This window comes from Canis lupus, chromosome 10, assembly GCF_011100685.1.
Source record: "Canis lupus familiaris isolate Mischka breed German Shepherd chromosome 10, alternate assembly UU_Cfam_GSD_1.0, whole genome shotgun sequence".
Lineage (NCBI taxonomy): Eukaryota > Metazoa > Chordata > Mammalia > Carnivora > Canidae > Canis > Canis lupus.
Genome location: NC_049231.1, coordinates 11,048,286 through 11,069,212, shown reverse-complemented (window position 1 = coordinate 11,069,212; position 20,927 = coordinate 11,048,286). Strand labels below are relative to the sequence as shown.

The following is a 20,927-nucleotide window of genomic DNA, read 5'->3' as shown; positions in this document are numbered from 1 at the left end:
TTATCGGGGAGATTCTTGAGGGGGGCAGAGAATAGGGGGTATGGGTTAAATCTAGACAGGTAAATTGGGATCACATCATGAAGACTGTTATATTTTGGGTTGGGTATACCTCCATTGGTATGACACTTTTCAGTGTTGTAACTCTGTACTGGAGACACTAACCAGTGACTTGCCAGTACAAGTTTAACAGTTACCTCCTTCTTCCAGGTCCCCACAGAAAGCCCTGATCTGTTGTGCTTTTCGATTTCCATGGTGTACATGCTCCTGTAATGGCCAATCTCAAGCCACCAATGTGACATTTACTGAACATGAAAGTGGGAAGAGATTCACTAAGTATCATGCCAGTTTAAAATATTTCCACCACACAGTTACAGCAGACATAAAGAACTTCAAAACCACAGCTAATAGTAAAACATGGTGAAGTAATTAGGAAGGGATGAGCTTTGAGTGTTTATTACCTTTGTGTTTAATATGTCTTTAGTTATATGTTTATATAATTTAATTTTTAATAATGGTTGTGTTTAACATCTGGCTTACAAAATTCCATACACACACACACACACACACACACACACATTTTATTTACTTATTCATGAAAGACACAGAGAGAGAAAGAGGCAGAGACACAGGCAGAGGGAGAAGCAGGCTCCCTGCAGGGAGCCCGACATGGGACTCGTGGGACTCTATCCTGGGTCTCTAGGATCAGCCCTGGGCTGAAGGTGGCGCTGAACTGCTGAGCCACCCGGGCTGCCCAAAATTCCTTGTATGTTAACAATTGGCTCTCTTGAGCTGATGTGAGCTGACACCACTGTCACTAATCTCTTTATCTATAAATTCATTCAAGCCCAGTTCGTGGGCCTAATCTTATTCCTAAGCAGGTCACTATAAGAAGTTCTGGGTCAGTAGCTTTTTGAGGTAGCTTTAACTCCCTTGTAATCTGCTCTAATCTTTGTGATCCAGTTCCTGAGTACTTAAGTTTTGACCTTGTTTTGCAATAACCAACATGTCCTACAGATACCACCATCCTTGTAGAGATTGCTATTTGTCCTGAGTACTAATTTCCCTCTAATGCCTTCTCGAGTCATGGTTGATCAGGTTGTAAAGGTTCTACACTGTACAATGTGGCACCATTTACACATGGACTGCTTGCTTGGTTCTTCTAATCTGCTTATCCTCATAGTTTTGGGTCTACTTTTGGACTCAAGATTGTATATTTCTTTGGCTTCAATAACTGACACCTGGCCCTATTCCATGATCTGATTACAGGGCTGTCTGGCTTCCTGACTTTGGCCTAGCCAACCACAGCTCAAATTCAAATGCTGATAAATAGCAACGTTAGAAAATGAGCTAATTTAAGCAAGTATTACTATATTTTTGTTATTAATATCTGTCAATACTTGCAAAAACTAGGGTTGCCTTACTTGCAGACAATTCCTGGAGATTCAAGACTTCTGGGAATTTTGAAGGGTGTTTAAGTTAAAATAACGGAGCAAATGAATTAAACAAATGGCAACTCTTCACTAGCTATCAGTTCAAGGAAGTTTCAGAGGAGATTGAGTGAACATCTGGGTCTTTTACAGATTGAGTTTCTCCTTGCTATATAGTCCATAGGAAGGACATATGGGATAAATCCAGGCTAAGCACTAGGTGTTTCTGAAATAAAAGACACTATACTTATGTGTAGTCTTATCCTTCTTTGCTATTTGAACCTAATAAAATCAAGGCTCTTCATTAAGAAGGGGGCTTGGTGTTTCTCTTAATGTTCAATAGGGATTAACACTGGTAACCTAATATTGATATAGAACTACTGTTAATAAATTTCAGTCTTGAATACCATTGAATGATATCTAGGGATCAACTTGAGAAAAACCACAAGGGGAAAAGCATATTAAAAACTTGAGTTGGCTCTCCCAATGGGAATAATAACCTTTAGGTGGTAGTTTAGGACTCATGCTGTGGGTCAGAGGTGAAGAATTGCCCCGGTGCCTCAGGCTTCATTGACGCTTTGCCCCTGTGTAGAGATGAGTAGGGCAGTTCTCAGTCCAGGAAAAAGTCTCTGAGCCTATCACCGAACAGAACGAATCCTTATTAATTCCAAGATTGATTTTTCCATGCTCCAGGAGATTAGTTGTGTTTAACAACCTAGTAAAAATCTGCCCTGGAATGGGAAGTTGGTTTTCTGAAGAATATTTTCATTCTCAGACTATATCTATAGAAAGAGAATTATCTTAAATCTCTTCTTGGAAAGGTAGGGTTAGAAAAAAATATTCTAAGAAATAAATGAACAACCTGAGTGAATCTGGAGAGCTTGGCATCTTATTTTTTCATCAAAGAAAGTGGTGCCAAGGAAGGCAGGCTTCATGGGCATGTGACCCATGCAGTTACAGAGTCCTGTGCTGAGAAAGTTTCCACACTTGGCTTAACACTGTTGCCATTTTGGATTTCTTAATTTTTGAACAAGGAGACCCACATTTTCATTTTTTATCACTGGGTCCTATAAATGATGTAGCTGGTCCTAACAACAGAAGAGGCGGAATTAGACTTTCAAAGAGGATTTTTTTCCTGCAAGAATAACCCAGGATAACACTGAAAACATGCTTTGTAAAAAAAAAGTTATAATTTGTATTTGTCCAGTTGGGCAAGAATAAACTGAGAGCGCCACCAATGGTGTTATAAACATCCAAGCGTGTATGACAACTAACATTTAGCTACCACACGCCAGGGTTGCACACATCACCTCATCCTTCATTCTCTATTTTGCAGTTGAGGATACAAGGCATAGAAAGGATAAGAAAATCATCAAAGGTCACACAGGTAAGTAAGTAAATAGCAGAGCTTAGATTTAAATCAAGGCAGTATGGCTCCAAATGTTTTTCATGTAATGTTTTTTCTTTTTACTAAATGGAGTAATGACATTGGTGCTAAAAGATGCTTTGCAGTATCTCTGGTTATGTTAGTTATTACTTTTTAAATTCAGAGAAAACTAATGAGCTAGGGCCCTTTAAAGGCCCAAGCCAATGTGCATTTGGAAGCTAATAGCGAATTGCACCACAGAACAAAATACATTCTTTCCTTTGGAACATCAACTACTGTCTATTTTATTAAGGGGAAAGTACTAAACACATCACAGTTTAGTGTCTCATAACTGGCGTTCAATTTTGACTCAAACATTTTTAACTACTAAGCTTATGTGCTAGAGGCAACATTTTCATCCTTAGAAATTTACCCTATACTTTATTCCTTCCAGGGAATTGAGGATTTGGCTTATACTTGCTGGATATGTTACATGATCCTATAAAGCATTTTCAAATTAAAGAGTCTTACCTCGACTTTATTTTTAAAAATCTTTGTAGGTAATCAGACCATATTGATTTGAGGATGGCTTCTAGGATCTGGTGGCTAATTTTCTGGTCCTTAGATTTGCATCTGTAATAAAGATAATAGAAAGAGACACCTCACACAGTTGCCACAAGACTAGCAAGCACCCAGCACTTGTTAGAACATAATTAACACTCTGTATATATGAATAACAGTTTCACTTATGAAAACTCATAAGTACTGTAGGTGGATCTCTGGGATATAATATCTTTAAGCTTAAGTTTCTTCAGCATATAATAATGCTAATAACCCATCTCATAGGGTATTATAAGGATTAGATAGGATAATGTGTAAGATCTGTTTAACACAGGGCCTGGCATATACTAAGTTCTTACTAAATAGTATCTTCTGTTATTCAGTTTGGATTTTCCCCCTGTAATGTAGGTCGAGGAAATTTCCCAGTGAAATTTGGGACTTGGTATATAAAACTATTTTATTTTTAATAATATTTTTCATCTTTTCCTTCTCCGTAGGTCATATTCTATTAGGAGAATGAGATAAATGTTGGTTTTTACTGTATAGTAATGCTTTTCTGTATTAATTATGCATCTTAAAAATAAACTTTGGAAAGATATGTTGGTCTTTTTCCAGTGATCCTTTTATAAAGGGCTATTAAAATAACACATAAAAGAAATAACGTTCATTCATTATTAATACCTCGTAGCAGTGATTACATCAGCTCAGTCTGGCCATCGATCGGCTCTCAGAGCCCTCAAGTCAACTGGAGCTCAAGGAGCAGAAAACAGAGGGAAGGCAAACAGTACATCCTCTGCTGGGTCCTCCAGAACTTATACCATCAGAGAGGCCCTCTTTCTCCTGTTCCTTCAGCTTTCCTCCTCCACTGGTCCCTTTCTCTCTGCTCACCAGTATGGTTGGGTCTTTCAAACAAGAACGAAAATAATTTTTCTCTCAAACTTGTTCTTCCCTTCCAGTACTTTTTCATCTTTCCCTTTTCTTTGAATGCTAAGCTTCTGATAAAAATGGTCTTTACTTCCTTAACATCTCTCACTTTTTACTCCCTCCGTTCACCCTAGCTTTCATCCCTAAGGACTTTCTGGCAATGGTTGTCTTGAAGGCATAAAGAACCTCCCAGTCATCAAGATGTTTGACCTTTTCTTAGTCTTCCTTCTTCTTGACCTGTCTGAAACATGTGCTGAAATTCTGACAATCTCGTAGAGTCTGGGACATTGTTCATACTTTTCTTGACATTTGTGTCTTGGTTTGTTCACAGAAAATGGCAATGATGCCCACCTTGCAGAATGTTGTGTGGATAAAATGAGATGTTATTGTTAACATGTGTAGCAATCAGTAAGATTCACTTGACAATCTCATTTATCCCCAAGACTCTAAGTCTTACATTCCATAGATGATTCCTGTATCTGTATTTTTGATCTTTCTCTAGATGTTCATTCTTCCTTTTTGACCTGTATTTTTACCTGTAATAATAAAATCATAGGTGGTTAGAGATGCAAGAGTTCTTGGAGAGACCACTGTCAATTTACATAGGAAGAAATGGTAGTGTACAGAGTAAACTGGTTTGGGCCACAGCCGCTGGGTCAGTAAGGATGGCTTTAGCTTCAAAAAAAAAAAAAAATCCCAATGAAATTGGTGTAAATGTGTAATCTTCCAAAGCTGTTCAAAGACAGCATCGGGGCCCATTTTCTCTCTCTCCTGGCTCTGCCATCCTACAGCATGTTGGTCTGTTTACAGGCCAGTTCCTGGTGGTTAGATGGTTGTAAGTGGTTCCTAGTGTCTCACTCATATCTGACAATGTCCACTGAAAGGACAGACCATCTCTTGTGGTATAGCTCTTCTTAAGAGTGAGAGTTTGCTACCCTGAAGCACACAGATGACTTTCCTTCATGCTTCATTGGTCAGACTTGTGACATGCCCTGGGGATACTTAGACCAATCAGAATTTACCCCCTGAGGCTGAGTCCAGCCTCCTCTGGAGCACATGGTCTACCAAGTTGGGTCAAACTAAATCTGGTTTCTTTGAGACTAAAAAGGAAGAAGGTGCAGTGGAAAATGAATGTTGGGCCAGCTCCCACAGTGTCTGTCACTGTCTCCCAGTGAGTCAGTGGCAGTGCCACAACTAGAACTCAGGTTTTCTGATCCCTACTCTCTTTCAATTCTTACTGCCTCTCAACATTGGAGCCAGACTCAACATGCCCACCATCTAACTGATCACCTTTCCATTCAGACTTGCCCCTTATCATATTTTCCTATGTATTGACCATTCTCTTCTGCAAGTGGTCTACCATTTTCTCTACTAGTTAGCCATCTTTGATTTCTTTCTCTCCCTTTTCTCCATAGTCCATTTTCTAAATCTTATTTAATCTCTCTATTAAAAGATCTCATACATTCACTGTTTTCTTTCCATTATTACTATTAGTTCTGGGTGACATCCTTATTATATATGACTTGGGCTATTAAAATAGTCTGGTAACTGATCTTCCTGACTCACCTTTCTTTCCAATTGTCATTTACTTCTCAAATCACTGTTATATTCATCTTTCTAAAATATTCTTCTTAGTTTTGAAAAAAATTTCTTTGGAGGGGTGCCCACTGAGACTAAGCTCTAATAGTTTTTTTTTTTAAGTTGTAATAGTTTTAAAAATTAGAATAAATTGTTATTTGAAAGTTGGCAGTAGCTTCTATTTTTTAGTGTTAGAATTTAAAAATTTCCTTGGGGCAGATATCCTTTTACCTGAGAACAATCTCTAGAATAGTCTCTTTTAAATATATGTAAGACCAACAGATACCATTGTTTAGAGAAAAGTGTGTAACAGAGCTTTTGTTTTACGTTGACCAAAAAAAAAAAAAAAAAAAAAAAAAAAGGATGGGTATATCTGCATAAGGTGCAAGGAGCCTTCTGAGAAGTAGTGGATAAAACTTTCCTTTTTGAGGTTTAATATTATTAGAAAAGTATCAGATGAATTAAAATGGACTCAACCTAGGTCATTTGGCAAAGACATCAACTGTCTTTGATGTTACTTTGAGGAGTAACTCATCATAATAGAAAGGAGAATCCAGAATCATGACCAAAGCCTTATGCAAAAGTTTAGAATGGATTTGGGGAGGTCTAGTTCTAGAATGGGCTAGTTAAGCTTAGTGTGGAAGCTTTAAAAAGATGCTGAATGCATATATAAGTGTAAATATATACATGCTGGAAGCCAAAGTCATGGAAGAGCAAACTTAAGTCTAGTACTGACGTGACTTGGGGTATCTACAGCTGGTCATTGCTGATGAGAGCCATCTTCTCTTGCGCTTGAGAATTCTTACAAAGTGCTAGCACCAATGAGTTAGTACCTCGTGTTCTTTGGGAGGACTGTAGGATTTTGGAGTCACAGTTTTTTTGCAATCAGGCACTAAAAAGATGAAAGCTATCTGGATTGGAAAAAAAGGAGTAAAACTCTCTTTATTCAGAGATGACATGATCATTTGCATAGAAAATCCTATGTAATCTATAAAAGAACTCCCAGAATTAATAAATGACCTAAGCTAGACTGTAGGATACTAGATCATATACGAAAATCCTTTGGATTTCAATATATAGTACTAGCAATGAATAATCAGACACTGAAACAAGAATGATTTGAAATAATAAAAAATATGAAATATTTGGGGATTTATTTGAAAAAAGATGTGAAAGATAGGTACATGGACAACTATATAACATTGCTGAGAGAAATGAAAGAAAACCAACATAGAGAGACATATTGTCTCTAAATTAATATATAGATTCAATGCAATCCCAATCAAAATCCCAGTGTGGTTTTTTTTGTTTTTTGTTTTTTTGTTTTGTTTTGTTTTGTAGAGACTAATAAGCTGATTCTAAAGTTTATATGGAAATGCAAAGGATTCAGAATAGTTTACATAATTTGAAATAAGAGAACAAATTTGGAGGACTTACACTTCCTGACTTCAAGGGTTTTATAATACTTTAGTAATTAAGACAATGTGGTATTGGCATCTAGGTAAACAAATAAATCAATGGAACAGAATAGAACCCAGAAATAGACCTAACGTACATGGTCAATTGATTTTTGACAAGGATATTTGGATAAAAATGATAACTTTTTCAACAAATGATGTTAAAACAATTAAATATATAATATGAAAAAAAACACCCAGTTTCTTCCCAAAACTCTTCAATTCATACCATATGAATTTTGCACCACATACAAAAAAATTAACTCACAATGGATCATAGACTGAAATGTAAAACTATAAAACAGGAAGAGAGCACAGAAAATCTTTGTGACTTTGAGTTAGGCAAAAATTTCTTAAAATGCAATGTCAAAAGCACAGTCCATTAAAAAATTTGACATATTAGTCTTCATCAAAATTAAGAACTTCTACTCTTAAAAAAAAAAGAACTTCTATTCTTTGAAGCCCTTTTCAAGAGTGGGGAAAATATTTGTAAGTCATAAACCTGATAAAGAGCTTATATGCAGAATGTATAAAGAACTCTGGAATCTCAAGAATAATAATAATAATTTAAAAATGGGCAAAAGATTTGACCAGACACTTCATCAAAAAAGCTATAAAAGTGGCAAATAAAAACATGAAAACTTATTAGTCATTGGGGAAATGCAAATGAAAACCATAATAAGATATCACTACATACCTATTCAACTGTCCAAAATTAAAAAGCAGCGACCATGCCAAACGTTCTGTTGTGGAACAACTGAAATTCTCATACAATACTGGTGGGAATGCAAAGTGATAAACCATTTTGGCAAATAGCCTGACAGTTATTTAAAAAGCACAACATAAACCTACTGTGTGACTCAGTCACTTCATGGCTAGATACTAACACAAGAGAAATGAAGGCATATGTCCATATGGAGACTTGTATATGGATACTGAAAATAGCTTTATTTGTAATAGCCCCAAACTAAAAGCAACATAAATGTCCATCAAAATGGTGAGTGAGTAAACAAATTATGGCATACCCATACAATGGAATATCACTAGTAAAAAGGAATCTTACTTTATAGCACTTATCACATTCGTCTTTATATTATAGATTGTAAGCACATTTCTTACCTCTCCTTTAAGATTGAAAGATTCTTGAAGTTAGTGACACATGCATTTATTATTTGTCCAGTAACCTAATGGCATCTTAGAGAATGTCTTATATAATGTACATATATGCACAATAAATATATTTAACCAAGGATTTTTAAAATACTGGCCTAAAGACTAAAAATATTTTATTATGTTTAAAAAATATGAAACTTTTCCTAATTGTGATGTATGTAATCTTTATTCACATAAGATTGGGGAATGTTTCCCTTATATTTAGGTTGTTTCATTTCTCAATCTATTGTAAATACCTTGTGTTTCTCATCTTTAAGATGTTTCTCTGGGCGCCTGGGTGGCTCAGAGGTTGAGTGTCTGCCTTTGGCTTAGGGTGTGATCCTGGAGTTCCGGGATGGAGTCCTGCATTGGGCTCCCTGCATGGAGCCTGCTTCTCCCTCTGCCTCTCACTCTCTCTGTACCTCTCATGAATAAATAAATAAAATCTTAAAAAAAAGATGTTTCTTATTACCTGAGTACCAGAAACTATTGTTGTAGCAGATTTGTAATTGTTTAAGGATCTCCCATATAATGTACAAGGTTGAACACAATGGTGTAAAGATGCAATGATTATGTTATAGAGAAAATAACAAACTTCTGTTTCTGGAACATTTTTTTTTTTCTATTTTTGACCCCAAGTTGAAATAATGAAACCCAAATCCTATCTAAGAAATAGGGCAGTGATAAAACCTAAGAATAATTTTGTTGCGGAGTTAAAGTGAACAAGAAAATGGGCTAAGAGGAAAGCTTTATTTCAGTTTCAAATATCTGAAAAATTGGGAAATTGGATAAAAGGAGTTCAGGAAATTGTACTGGATGAAAATGATGTTTTATATTTGTTCTAACGTAAAAGCATCTATTTCCCTCATACAGAGATGGAGACGTAATGGTCTCAAATTTAATGGAAGTGCTCATTGCCAGGGGTATTGTAGTTTCGAAATGGGTTTGTTTGAGGATTCTAGGTCTAATTTCATATCATTAAACTCTGAAATTACAGAAGGCTTTCCAAAGTAATCCTTGGGCCTCAAAATGGCCCCATGGTGCTCCACGAGCCTGTTGTGTACAAAGTCTGAAGGGCTTGTAATACAGCTCTCCTTTCTGTAACAACCAGCACTGTATCTCAGTTCTTGCCTTTCCCATAGCCTGTGTTCTTTGCGGCGCCCAGTGTCAGAGCTCAGATTGAGTACTCAAGTAGCAGCCACTACAGGTTCCTAAGGGTGACTACGTCAGGGTTTGGATGAGACCTGGGTTTGAATACTAATTCCACCACATATGAGCTCTGTGGCCCAGATCCAGTCCACTAGCTTCCTGAGCCAAAATCTCCCCATCTGCCAAAAGGGTACCATGAATGTCAAAACTTAGCATGGTGCTTGGCACAGAGAATACACACTCAACATGTGTGCAGTTAGTATTATTAGCAACCAGAAATAATCTTAATTTTACTTCAAGAAAATAGTCTTAGCCTTGTGCTGAGGATAATTTTTTTTCAAGATTTTATTTTAAAGTAATCTCTACCCCCAATGTGGAGTTTGAACCCACAACCCTGAGATCAAGCGTTGCATGCTCCACCAACTGAGCCAGCCAGGCATGCCTGGCTAAGGCTAATTTTAAAAAATGATATTGTGGATGTGGGGCATTTTTCTTAGAAACATTTCTAGAGGAAATCTGGTGGCTGTGTATCTAGTGCTAAAAGGCCTACCCAATCTTGTTCAAAAGATACACAATGTCCATGCCTTCAAATAGATATACAAATGGTGTTGTGGAACCCCAGATATTGTCCACTCAATTCACTGTGGGCAGGAAGAGGGTTTATTTTTAAGGGGAGGGAAGAAGACCATAAATGGTTAAAATATAAAGAATTCTCCTCTCTCTGTCTGCCACTTTCACCCTTCAGGTTTCTGTCCACCCCTATGGTTCCTAAAGTCCTCTTATCTCTGTTCACTTTCCCCACCTCTTTCTCTACTTTAGAAATGGTACATATTATGAAAGAGAAAATTCTTGACACCATCACCAGAAAGTCAGTGGTGGGGGTAATGCATTTTTAATCCCGAACACCTGGCCTCCTTTTATTTAGCTGCCAGAATGAGAGGGTTTTTTGATTATTCAAAAAAGTTCTCTTGCTGGTGCTCACAAATGACTAAAAAGGTTAATAAATTTCAGAATCTGCCTGGTAATCCAAGGAGATAGAACTTTGCAAACACAGACTTTTCTTTTTAGATTGAATCTGACATTATGAAAAGCTACCCCTCTCTTCCCACACTCAAAGTATTTATCCAGGCTTTAAACACTGAGTAGCAAAAGCGTGGCAAGGGAGCTAACATTAATTGTGGGTACACTTTGCAGAGGGACTCTTGCACACATTATCTCATGTAGTCTTTGTGACAGTCCCATGGGAAATGCATCACCGTTTCCATATTTCATAGGTGAGGGCCTGAGGGGGCTTCACCATGGATTTAGCCATTGTCTCCAGTTGATCCCCCATCCCAGTTGTGTAAAACTTTGATGCAAATGCCTCTTTGCCCACCGTGCAGTTCCAATTATGGCAAGGTATGGCTCCTGATTTCAACTACCCTGTATGCCCAGTCAATTCTTGGGATGTCAAGTGCAGGGTCCATCTTTCTAGGAAAGAGGGCTTTGAAATTGATATCCCCTCCCTCAGCAGTGTGGGCACAGCACCTGTCTCCCTTAGCGTCTTTCATCCGCTTTGCTTACATGGGCAGGAAGCAGTTCTGTAAGTCCCTGTATGTTGACTGGGGTGGTGAGGTAGCGTGTGTGGGATGATAGTGGGTGGTAACTCTAGTTACCTCTCAGAGATGCCTCTCACTACAGCCTGCAGAGCAGTGGCAGGAGTGCTTGGTGGTTTTGGTCTTCAGTTATGATTCTGAGAAAACAAGAACATCATTTATACAGATGATCAAATTTAGTCCTTACAACAAGTCTGTGGGGAAGGTTCAGTTATGATCCCAGGGTAGTGTAGTGATTACAAACAAATACGGGCGTGAGTTTGAGTCACTGCTCTTATACTGTCCACATTAAGTTCAAGCTACTTAGGTGTGATTTTCACCTTCCTGCGCCCCAGCCTCCTCTTTGTATGATTTACCTACTCAACACTATTGTGAGAAGCAAATGAGATAACCTCGTGGTAGTAAGTGCTCTCTCAGTGTTCACTGTTGCTATCTCCATTTTCCAGTTGAGCAGACTAACACTGGATGAGTTAGATAACTGCCCAAAGTCACTGAGCTAATAAGTGCTTTTGAAACCCATGCTCTTAGCCGTGACTCCATGGCAGTGCTTCTTAGCCTTTTACGCATCCTGGCATACATGGAAAATATTATTACTCACACAGCATTGGGGGGAATGAATGGGACAACTCTAGGCTTGAGGCGATGCGTCTGATGGGCTCTGGCCATCCCAAGCTCCTTCAGGCCAGCTGGTACTCTGCTGTACTGGAACAGATGCCGAAGATGGAGGTGAGTCTTCTTGGAGGAAATGCTGTTTTCAGTGTAGTTTGAACAGTTGGTAAAGTTTAGTAGTGAAGAGGGCAGTGCGGTGAGGTTGGGGGTGAGGGACTGCTTAATTTTCTCTTCTGGAAAATGGAGATCAAAATACTTTCTATTTTATAGGAATGAAGGAATGCATATGGAAAGGCTTTGTAAAATGTGATATCAATTCTAGCTGGTACTATTTCTAAGGAAAATGTACAAAATATTTGAAATAATGAGACTGATTTAGGTATTGTGGTTACAGAGATGGAGCATTTCTACCAAACATTCACTTCGGGAAAGGTACGGCTTTGACAGGACCTTCCTCCCTCCCTATGTTCGTCCCTCCTTCTCTCCCTTCGCCCTTCCTTCCTTCCTTTCTTTATTTACCTTTTACCAAATAAAAATGCACATTAGCTTCCTCCAAGGTTTGTTATGGGGCTTAACCTCCTCTTATCAAGTAACTAAAGCAAGTAAGAATAAGTTCAAGAATCCTATAATACCAAACTAAGTGATCTCTGAAGGACTAATTTGGCTTTATCTGAGGAAATGGCATCTCTATGACACAGTCTCAGGGTGTCTTTGGAGAGGACTAGTTCTGACAGGTAAGGCTGCCAGGCATAAGCTAGACCCAGAAACAAAGCTTTAATCATTACAGAGGAGAGAAATTTGGGTTGTCAGTCAGCTTGTCTCCTGCCCAGGGCCTGATGTCTGAGTCCTATGGAAAGAGGTATGGGAAGGTTGTGAGTAAAGCTTGAAAGGGCCACTGTACTGATAATGGTGTCCATCTCTGGGGCCCATGGATGTCTGCCTCAGTCCTGTCTCTCTGAGAGAGTAAGTCAAGAAAGGAAGAGAGACATTCTTTCCAATTGTTCCATGTAACACTAAAATCGCCTTGTCATCCTGACATCAGTTTCATGGCATCAGCTGTAGTAGGAGATGGTAATGCCTGTTGGACATGGTGAACAGTGAAAGGATGAAGGCAATAGGAAGAGAGTAGCAGGGGCCATGTGACTGGCTACTAGACTTATTTGTCAGCACACAGGAAATGTTCATATGCTGACACATGGAAGAACAATTAGAGGCAAAAAGTAGGAAAACATGGGTTACACATAGAACAAAAACAAGTCTGGGAGCATTTCTGCAAGCCTTCATTGCTATTTCAATCCTATTATTTTGTACCCTTGAGCTACTTATACTTTGAGATCCAAGATGAGATGTGTGGACTAATTCATCCCAAAATATTACCCATTTTAAGATGTATTTTTTAAAAGAGTGCATTTAAAATTTGTTCAACTTTGACATTTTCCTTTCTGAGTTTACTGTAAAATTCAAGTCAAGTAACTTGCACAAATGCATCAATATTTTAAAAGCTACCAATCTTAACACATTAAAAAGAAGGCTCACAATCTTCAATAATCTTTAATGTAACATGCATTCATTATATATGAGCCCTCAAAGGAAAAACTCACGTTGCTCAGAATCCTAAGTGCTACAGAATGGTGGCTTTGGGATAGTTAAATACCACACATTCGCTTTGTAAAACCACCATCAAATGACTTAGCTGATTAACCCTGAAAGTCATCATGATTCTTTTGTCTTTAATAATGAGGACCAAGCAAAAGAAGAGTATTTTCTCTGGTGTGGCATTCTTGTGTCATAGTTTTAACAAGATACCCTCCTTGAAATTTGACTCTGATGCTGTTCCTCAGGCCTTGGAGCAGGTGACTCATTCTTTGGGGCTGAACTCAAATGTCACCTCCACTGTGAACTAGTCACAAACACCTTGAAAAGAATTAATTGCTCCCATGGAACTTGGTACATGCCTCTGTTATGGCACCATTATCACACAGTGTCCTAGTTATGCTTCTGTTTGTTTACTCAAACTATGAGCTCCTTGGGCGTGGGGGTGGTTTTTGGCACAGGAGGCACTTAATAGATAATTGTAGAACTAAAGAGAGTAGCTATCATCATTGATACTATTTTCAAGATATAGCACTTGTATAAACAAACAAAGAAAAATGTTCAAGGGGCTTTTGCCATCCATATATAGAATGTAAAAAAAAAAGAATTTTAGGAAGCTGTCATCTTAAAATCTTAACTGGAGAGATTCAAGAAAGGTCAACAATATTCTGAGGTGAATGGCTGAGTTAATGAACGAAAGATTTTTCTGTTATCTGATGTGTGGTTGATTTACACCTATATTTAAAGCTAGAACCCAGGGGAAGGGAGGGTGTTGGGCTTGATATTTATTGAGTGACTTCTGTCTAGAGGGTTCCACAATTGGAGGTTTCTGATACGTGATTTCACTTTAGGTGCAACCACTCTATTCATCTGGTCTTATCAGCTCCTTTTATGAAATGGGGAAAACTGAGTTTTGGAGGTTCAGCCACGTGAACACAGTCTTTCCATTTGCTAAGTGGTTGAATCAGAATGTGAACCCAAATCTGAGGAGAATTCTTAGTATATGTCTAAATGTTTTTAAAAAGGGTAAGATTCAATAGTTATTAAAATAATTCAGGGCACCTGTTACCTTGTAACCTATACTTTTCTCTCTTAAATAAATATCTAAGGAAAAAGTTTGGGGGAGGGGCTTGAAGTGGGTAATAGCTGTGGTATGTAAGCAAGTGGACTCAAGAATCAGAAATCTGGGGGCACCTGGGTGACTCAGTGGTTGAGCATCTGCCTTCAGCTCAGGGTGTGATCCTGGGTCCTGGAATTGAGTCCTGCATTGGGCTCCCCGCAGGGAGCCTGCTTCTCCCTCTGCCCGTGTCTCTGCCTTTCTTTCTGTGTGTGTGTCTATCATGAATAAAATAAAATCTTTAAAAAAAGTCAGAAATCCGGGTAGAGAGCCTGCTCTGTCATTTTCCAGGGGTGTCACCTTGGGCCAGTCATTTACCTCCTTGAGCCTCAGTTTCTTCAACTGCAAAGTGTGGAAGTGGACGAAGGGGGATAATCATTGTATCTGACAGGAGGTTTTAAGAATAAGATGGGAGAACCCACTAAGCAGCTAGCCAAGTGCTTGGCACTTGGCACTAGTGCTCAATACGTTCTTAGCATTATTACCCAAATGATCTATGCTTATTGCCCAAAGTCAACAGATAGTTGCTCATCTCTCTATTTAATGTTTAATAGATTCAGTCTTAGAGTAAGTGGAAGAGAGGCCCACAGGTTGACCTTTCCCCTGTGACCTGCAGCCAAAGTGTGGGGTTTGGAATCATTTGGTAGGAGTTTGGTTCCTGGTTCTGCTTGATGATCTTGGTAAGACAGGTCACTTAGTTTCTCTGAACACAGTTTTCTTATCTGTAGCATGACAATCAAAACTCCATATATCTTACAGAACTCTTGCCAGGCTTACTTGACAAATGCTAAGATAAGGAGCACATGCAAGGGCACCTAACCTGGTCTACGAGCCAGGAGAGTCTTCTGGAAGGAAGTCCAAGTGGACACCTAAAAAAAAGGAAAGAGACTTGTAAACCGTGATACACATTCTGCCAATTATAATTATGTTATCATTTTAATAATGTCCGTATATACAGATCTTCCCCGACTTACAACAGGCTTACATCCCAATAAGCCCCTCATTAGTTGAAAATGTCTTAAGCCAAAAAGCACTTAATACATCTCACTACTGAACACCACAGCTTAATCTAGCCTTCCTTAAATGTGCTCAGAACACTTACATTAGCCTATGGTTGGACAAAGTCATCTCACGTGAAGGCTATTTTATAACCAAGTGTTGAATGTTTCATGTAATATATTAAATACCATACGGAAAAACAGAATGGTCATATGGATACAGAAGGGTTGCAGGTGTGCCAGTTGCTGATCCTCGTGATCACGTACCTGGTTGGGAGCTGCCACTCACTGCTACTGCCCACCACAGTCACGAGAGAGTGTTGCACCACATAACTTGCCTAGGAAAATATCAAAATTCAAATTTTAAAATACAGTTTCTGCTAAACGCATATTGCTTTCACACCATTACAAAGTCAAAAAAATCATAAGTTGAACAATCATAAGTTGGGGGAATGCCTGTATAACTGATATTTAAACTTATTTAAGACTACATTTTTCATTCTACTGGTTTCACTTTTTGACATAACCTTTGAATTTTATTAAGTTTTTCAGAGGAGGAATGCTGTGATTTTTTTCCCCAGCTGATTGCATATCTCCAAAATTTGGTCTGTCATTTTCCTAAAGGCACTTCTGATAGAACTTTATTATTTTGCAACGTCCTCAATCATCGGCTATGTAATGTGAAAACCAAAAGAAATATAGACTGTGTAGTTAATTTTTTCTGGCTTTCATCATGAATGGGATAAGTCCATGAACTGTGTTGTGTATGTGTGTATAAAAACGTGTATACATCTTGGATTTGATCCTGAGTTATTTCTTTGGTATAAATAAGACACTGAAAGGCATATTAACTTTTCCAGGTCACTAGGGTTTTCATTAGAATGCTGGACTATTAATAGTTACCTAGTTGTGGAGAGGAAATGATGTTCCATTCCTTCTCCTCCCTAGAGGGCTTAGCATACCAGAGAAAAACAGTGAATTGCAAGTGTCTGGTTCATAGTGTGCCGGTATTGTTTATAAGGTCAAATTTTGGATTAACCCTTTTCAAAAAAAAAAAAAAATCAACAAGGATGTCTTCGTGAACATTCTGTTTCTTAAGGAAAATTATCTTAGATGGAATTTACCTAGTGTACCGCATAAGAATTCTTAGCACAGAATATCCAGCACAGTGTAAAAATTTATTTCCCTCGAGTTGCTTAAATGTCATCGTGTTTGGTACAAATAAGGAAATACCTCCTTGTGCAAATAATCTTGCCAAAGCTTCTCTGCTATGGTCTCATTAATAATGGTGCCATCTACATTGAAAAGGATAATTGAGTTATTACCTGGTGAACACAAACAACAGAGCCAGCCACAGGATAATTTGGGAAACTTTATTTTGTTTTGTTATTCTGAAAAAAAAGATTATCTGTCCAAAGATTCTACAATATTACCTATACTGTTTCCAACTGATTTTGTCTGAACTCTTTTCTGTGAGACCCACTGAACAGGCCACAGTTGCGATGAAGTGGATTTGTTAGAATAATAAGATCTGTCATGTGGCTGATAGTATCAGGTTTTTACTAGATTGTAAGCTGCTTTAGGGCACAGCCTATATCATATTTATCTTTGGATCTCTCCTGTGTCTTGAATGTGGTAGGCATCATCTAGCTAGTTATTGAATTGATTTAAATTCATTTTACTATGAAAATCATTTCTGAGCCTCCCAAGAATCAGACAGTATTTGAAAAATGCTCTTTTCTTATTAACATCTGGTTTTGTTTCCCATTGGGACCTATGTATATATGGAATCATAGGTGTATATTTATGGAAATTATGGATTGTGATGAGGAAAGCAGCATCAAAAATTGGGTAACATTTGGCAAATATGGGTAAAATTAACAGCTGTTCAGAGCTGTTTAGTAACTTGCTCGAGCTCATACAGTAAGTGGCAGAGATGAGATTCAAACCTGAAACCGTCTTGACTAGTAAATTGGTCTTCTTCCCACGTATTGTACTTGACATAGAAGGCACCTACACATGGTGATTCTTAACAGTGTCAAAACATCTTTTTCTTTTGGAACAACCCTTGTCTGTAATTATTACCTGTAGAGTCTTTCTTTGAGCCTTACAGCTAGATTAAGGCTTTGTTTGTATAGAGCAATCAAATAGTCCAATCTCAGCGTCTAGTACTGGCAACATTTCCTGGGAAGTCAGTAACTGGACAAAAGTGAGTCACCTGGAATAAAAGAAAAAAAAATGTGAAGTGAGAGGGCGTTTAATGCTTTGTCTCTTTTTAATACAACAAATTAAACAATTTGAATTCTGAGTAGAAAGAAACAAGTGAAATGTTATTTCACTTTTCAAACCATGTTGAATTAATATCCTAGAATTTTTACCTTCAGATGGTAATGAACGAGCAGCATAGGAGAGCTGCAGGTGGAAGAGGTTGAGAAAGAGCCTGTGTTTCATCGACTGGTAAGGGAGCCAAGGTGATATTTTGACTGGAGAGGAGAATGGTGATATTAGAGAAGCATTACCTCGTTTGTAGTCAATCTCCTCTCCTAGGCACATAGGACAATGATAAAGTTAAAATGTTAAAACTGAAAACCAATTCATCTGACTTTTTTGTTCACATGCTGTGATGCTCGGCCACCGGGAAGCCAGATCTACCGAGATGGGCATCTAAACACCTAAATTTCCTTGTTGTGCCATGTGTTGGGTATAGTGGTGAACCAAAGCAGTGTGGTTCTTGCCATCACGGAATTTATAGGCTAATAGACATAAGAAGACATAATAATTTCGTATAACAGCATGTGAGGACTTTAAAGATATTGCAAAGAAAATTCAGCAACTCGAAGAGAGAAATTTTGCCTCCAAAAGGCCCATGGAACTAGCCCAAGGTTGGGAGTATTCAGGGGGCACTGTGGGAAGAGAAGACAATGGAAAGAAAAAACTAGGGCCCCAGTGCAGTTTTCAGCTAGGTAAAGGTAGCGACTTACATAGGAGACACACCACTCTCACTGGGGCTACTGGTGGTGTGAAATAGGAGAGAATGCCTGGGCATTAATGCTCTGGAAGGGGTACCACTGTGGTTTAACGCAAACTACCTTTTGTTCGCTACTGGTGACTTGAGGCAAGGGTCTATGAACTCGAGCAGCCAGTCACAATCACTTTCTGTGAAGAGGCTTTCATAATAATTAGAAATTATATTTTTCATTTATTTATGTAATTGAAGTAAAATGAACATGAAATTAACCATTACTATATCCACCATGTTGTGCAACTGTCATCTCTATTTAGTTCCATAACATTTTCATCACCCCAAAAGGGAACCCCATACCTATTAAGTAATTTTCCCTCATTCTCCCTCCTCCCTGTCTCTGACAACTACCAATCTTTGCTCTGTCCCTACTGTGAATTTACCTGTTCTAGTTACTTATTATAAGAGGAATCATATAATATATAATCTTCTGTGTTTGGCTTTTTTCATGTAGCATGTTTTTCATGTTGTCGTATATATCAGTATTTTATTTCCTTTTGTGGCTGAGTAATATTCTATTATATGTGTATACAACATTTTGTTTATAATTATCCATTAATAGATATTGGGCTGTTTCAACCTTTTAGATCTTGTAAATAGGGCTTCTATGAACCTGTGTTGTCATAGTCCATTTGAACTGCTAAATAAAATACCGATCGGGTGGCTTATAAATACAGAAATCTATTGCTTTCAGCTGTGGAGCCTGCAAATCTGGGATCAGGGTGTCAGCATGATTGGGTGAAGGCCCTTTTTTGGCTCTTAGACTTCTTGTATCCTCATATGGTGTAAGAGGCTAGGGAACTCTGTGGCTCTCTTTTATGACACTAATCCCATTCCTGAGGGCCCTACCCTCATAACTTAATCACTTTCTAAAGGCCCCACCTTCTAACATTATAACATTACGCCTTAGGATCCCAATATGTGATTTTGGGGAGACACAAACATTCAGACCACACCATGTGTGTAACCTGTGCTTGTTTGAACACCTGTTTTCAATACTGTTGAGTGTATATCTAGGAGTAGAATTAACTGGGTCATATGGTAATTCTGTTTAACTTTTTTGAGGAACTACCAAACTATTTTTTACACTGGCTAAACGATTTGACATACCCACCAGCAATGAAAACAGTTTCAATTTCTCCACATCTTTGCTAACATTTGTTATTTTTCTTTAAAAAAAACTACAGTCATCCTAATGGTTACAAAGTGGTACCTCATTGTGGTTTGATTTATATTTCCCTAATGATAAGCATCTTTTCCTATGCTTGTAGGCTATCTGCATATGTCCTTTGGAGAAATGTCTACTCAAGCCCTTTGCCCATGTTTTATAATAGCTGAGTAATATTCCATTGTATACATAAACCACATCTTCTTTATCCATTCATCTTTCGTTGGACACCGAGGCTCCTTCCACAGTTTGGCTATCGTGTTTGCCCATGTTTTAATTGGGTTGTTTTATTGTTGTTGAGTTAGCACACTAGTTTTTGAACCATGTAGTTCAGTTGTGTCATGATGCAAATCTAATCCTCACAGCAGTCTTAAAGGTGGGATGTAGGCAGGGAGAAGAGAAAGCAAAGAGCACAAGAGGGGTTGAACTTAGGTTGTGGCTGAAAGGGGATAACACACAGCTTTATCTTCCTCTATAACTTAGATGTCACAATTTATCTTCCTTGATAACTCAGAAGAGGAAGTGATAGCTTCGGCATGGCACTTTAATGGATACCATTTTCTGAATCTGTGACCTCAACTTTGCTCTCATGGCCATTGTGTAGCTTCACCATAAAGAGCTACCATTTTTTTAGTGCATGTCCTCCATATAACTGACTGGGTATTTTTTTTTTTTAATGTAAGTCTTTTCATGTCACATCCCTGCTGGTCTTTTAATGGCTTGTCATCCTACAAGATCTTCTGTCTTTCCTTTCAAGTTAGCATCTTTTGCTGTCCTCATTTGCACCCCACCAAATAGTCACGTCACACTACTCTTAATTTCTGGAATTGGCCAACCTCTTTCATAACCTCGTGCTCAAAACAGAGTTCCTGCTGCCTGGAATGCATTAAAGGACTCCCCTCCACCACAGGATTACATTGTGAACTTTTCCCTGTGTCATAAAAATACCCCAAACTTGGCAAATAATGTAGTCAGGGGAAAGAAAGAGAGGAAGCTGTCATTATTTACATACCTCATCTTACAGCCTGGAATATCCAAGAGAATCAACTGGAAAAACTAAGACCACTTAGTAGTCAGATAAAAGATTAAAAAAAAATCAATCTCCCAATCACCAACAGTAACCATGTAGAAAATACAAGGGAAAGAAGGCAATTATTCACAGTAGCATCAAAAACTATAACACACTGTTGGTGGGAATGGGAACTGGTGCA

General features: G+C 38.2%; 2 long non-coding RNA genes across 3 annotated transcripts in view; one reads left to right on the top strand and one right to left on the bottom strand.

The window, feature by feature from the left end:
• The window catches only part of LOC102152432, a 163,547-nt gene that overhangs the window by 8,402 nt on the left and 134,218 nt on the right, over positions 1–20,927 (bottom strand). Inside the window, exons 5-13 of the long non-coding RNA XR_005365381.1 lie at positions 17,612–17,744; positions 15,794–15,864; positions 15,349–15,397; positions 11,808–11,906; positions 11,270–11,346; positions 8,011–8,089; positions 4,630–4,814; positions 3,325–3,426; positions 1,928–2,062 (exon numbers count right to left, since the gene is read on the bottom strand). This is a non-coding gene — a long non-coding RNA (uncharacterized LOC102152432). The remainder of the gene's footprint in view (positions 1–1,927; positions 2,063–3,324; positions 3,427–4,629; positions 4,815–8,010; positions 8,090–11,269; positions 11,347–11,807; positions 11,907–15,348; positions 15,398–15,793; positions 15,865–17,611; positions 17,745–20,927) is intronic.
• Positions 11,600–20,927, top strand: part of LOC111097592 — a 143,088-nt gene continuing 133,760 nt past the window's right edge. For both annotated transcript variants that reach the window (XR_005365383.1, XR_005365382.1), the window contains exon 1: positions 11,600–11,935. This is a non-coding gene — a long non-coding RNA (uncharacterized LOC111097592). The remainder of the gene's footprint in view (positions 11,936–20,927) is intronic.